The sequence below is a fragment of the Paramisgurnus dabryanus genome, chromosome 7, assembly GCF_030506205.2.
Source record: "Paramisgurnus dabryanus chromosome 7, PD_genome_1.1, whole genome shotgun sequence".
Taxonomy (NCBI): Eukaryota; Metazoa; Chordata; class Actinopteri; order Cypriniformes; family Cobitidae; genus Paramisgurnus; species Paramisgurnus dabryanus.
In genome coordinates, this window is record NC_133343.1 from 15,175,245 (window position 1) to 15,178,436 (window position 3,192).

The 3,192-nt window shown below is 34.3% G+C and overlaps 1 long non-coding RNA gene across 1 annotated transcript; it reads right to left on the bottom strand.

Moving 5' to 3' along the window:
* Positions 1-569: 569 nt before the first annotated feature.
* Positions 570-1,797, bottom strand: LOC135717995 (uncharacterized). The gene is made up of 3 exons (XR_010520499.2): positions 1,634-1,797; positions 1,378-1,535; positions 570-811 (listed from the first exon to the last, which is right to left on the bottom strand). It is a non-coding gene; the product is annotated as an uncharacterized lncRNA (long non-coding RNA).
* Positions 1,798-3,192: the final 1,395 nt, after the last annotated feature.

A 3,192-nucleotide genomic window follows, 5' to 3' on the forward strand; every position in this document is an offset into this window, starting at 1 on the left:
CCCTACGGAGCCCCTGTCCCCAGTCTTTCCCTCAAGTGGCCCTGGAGGCGAGGAAGAGACACATTAGTTTTAAATTGCCCTTCCCCCTTTCCCCCCTTTCCTTTTAAATATTTAATAAAGTTTATTTTAATTATAGTATACTCGTCTGTCTGGTCATTGGGGTGGTCTTGGGAAACTCCTCGAGGTGGAAGAGTTTAGAGGGGTGTGACCCTTAGCACAGTTGGGTCCGCCCTCGGGGTGTGACATCTGTGTAGATTTTAAACGTTTTCACATTATGTTGCACTTAATTGTGTAATTACAAAATTACCGTAAACATTAATGGCACCTTATATATTTCGTATTTTAATCACTCCTCTAATAGTTCTTGTTTATTTTTGTGCTTAATATAGGCTATTACTAAACATTTATGCCTATAAAGTAGTATGAAGTTAAACTACATACAGTACATTGTCAATCTCTGTATCCCATAGTATGCATGCCACTCAAAAACACCAAACCCATACCAGTGATAACTTTTATTTCAAAACTAAAATAATTGTTTAAAAGACATAATACACACATACAGATAATCACGTACATTAACCGTACAGACACAATCTACACAGCCTGAAGTTCCCCTCCATCATTGAAAAAACAATCAAATGAGCAATAGCCCTGAACCTCCTTGTCGGAATAAAACCCATTCAGGACTCCCCTTCTGCCATCACCTACATATCCAGGTGGGCAGTCCTTGTATATTTCAAAGTCAACGAGTAAGGCACCTGGAGCTCTTGCCCATATTGTCTGGAAAATGCACTCCAGTTCACAACACCTAATTTAGATAAAATACAGAACAAACAATATTGAACCATTTTGAAGAAATTGACAAATTGGAAATAGGCATAAACATAGTAAAGAGTCATGCAAGGAATTTTTTTTATGTATATGTTACACATAATACAGGAAAATGTTAGACAAAATATACTTGAGTGTTATTGGCTTTGTCTTTAAAGTACCTAAGAGACTCACTTTTTGTTTATGAACAACATAAACCAGTTAAAAAAGTTTGTTAACACAAGCAACACAAGCTTAAATTTGACTTGAGAAAGCCTATCCTAAAAGTTTGAAATAGAAGTTTGAAGAATTTCAGTTTGCAGCAAAGTAGTTTTCAAGCTGAAAGTTTTGAAGGCAATACAGTCTATCAGACACAGACAAACAGACAGATGGACGGATAGACATGACAGATAGGTAGAGATAGATAGACAGACAGATGGATAGGAAGAACAGACAGATAGATAGATTGCACAAACAAACAAACAGAAATAGATGGACAGACAGACAGACAGACTTTCTCAAGTATCTTTTAAAGTACTCACAATTTAGATTTAAAAAAATTACTGTTTGGACATACAAAGGGGACCTTTTCTCTGAACTTGGGCTTGCTGAAAATGTCTCTGAAAACCTTGCATGTCAGTGAAAGTCACCATAAAGCCATATTGTCCTCTTTGTAACGACTCCCATCAGGATCTGCCAGAGGATGTAAGGTCAGGTGGCATCTGTTTAAATTAGCAAACAGTCAGTCCAAAATGTAACTTTACATACAACTTATTAAAAGTGTAACTGAAAAATTGACAGGAGTTTATAATGCACTTACCTTGGTCAAATAATCCAGAGGCCGGGGGATTTCATCACCTCTAAATTGGAGAGTAAGAACAAGAGTAGCATCATTTTCAAACCCGTTATTTAGGTTCAAGATTTGAAATGGGAACCAACACCTGCTCTCTACGCTCCTCTTTTACTGGAGTTGCTCTTTCACCATCTCTGACCTTCAAAAGTTTAAAATATAAAGTCTCATAAAAACAGTTTGTTCTTATTGACATCCCTTAGGACCATAATTGAAATCCACTTGTTTAGATTGATACATGAAATGAATTTATCTATAGTTAAAAACATTTATTTTAAAATGCTAAATGTAAGCATTTGGTAATTGAAGCTTCAATGAACAGTATGTATAAAAAAAGAAGAAAACAAACAAACATCAAAGGGGGAATTCTCCAAAAGCAGCAGACACTGATGTATGACAGGCTAAGTTAAAAATTAATACTGAGTTAGTTTACTTTTAATTATATGGGGGGTTTCTATTGTATAGGCTATTTCACTAACCTCTGTGAAATCAAAGGTCCCTGCTGTCAGAAAGCTCAGTGAATACTGAATTGGTTTCCTGATCAATAAATAAATGTATACTTATCAATAACATATCAAAATAGTTTACATTTAAAAATGTATTCATAGAAAAAAGTCCTAGAATATAACTTTGTTGTTGTTACTATTAACTCTTAAATCCTATATTTCTTCTTTTGGTTCAGTTTTGCTTTGTTTTAATCATAATCTCACCAAACCGCACAGTTATTTTAACATCACACTAAACGCCACTTCAAAATTAAAAATTGTGAATAAAATAGAACAAAAACAGGAGTTTGTACTCACCATGCAGCGATAACCATCGGAAATGAAAACTTGCTATAATCGACGTCATGACTTCACGCCACTAACCAATGAGAAGCAGTGTGGGTCCCAGGTGCATACCCGCCCAAATCTGCAGGCTGCAGACAGGGGCTTCTCGCAACAACCATTAAAGCCCGGTAAATGTCGTCACTAGATGTCGCAGCTAGTGCGCATGTCTTGAAACAGCAGCAGTTCTTTTTCCAAAATAAAAGTTCATTTAACCAGCTTTAATTGTCTAAAAATTGTAATCGATAAATTATAAATAGATCAATCTTTATGATCAAATTAGTTCAAATTCTGGAAAAGGGCTGAAAAATTGTAGTTGTAATAAAGTAAACAAATTGACAAGCTTTACAGCTTATTAAATTTTTTTATAAAATCTCAATTTAGTATTTGACCATTAATTAATACAATATGTGTTTGTTGAAATATTACATCCATAGAAAATATTTCAGTATAAACTTAATAGCCCAGATACTTACATTCAATAGGCTAATGGCACTTTATGCCTCTACAAACCTATTCTTAACATTAAAATATGCTTCTCCCCTTCCCTTATTTTATTAGGGAAAAATTTCTAAGCTTAACTTTTCCTCACACTACTTTTCACTTATTGACATAGGCTACCATTAATCAGGAAAACTAAAAACAATTATCAAAACATTAAATAGAAACAATTATATGCATATCAATTGTTAAATTAATATA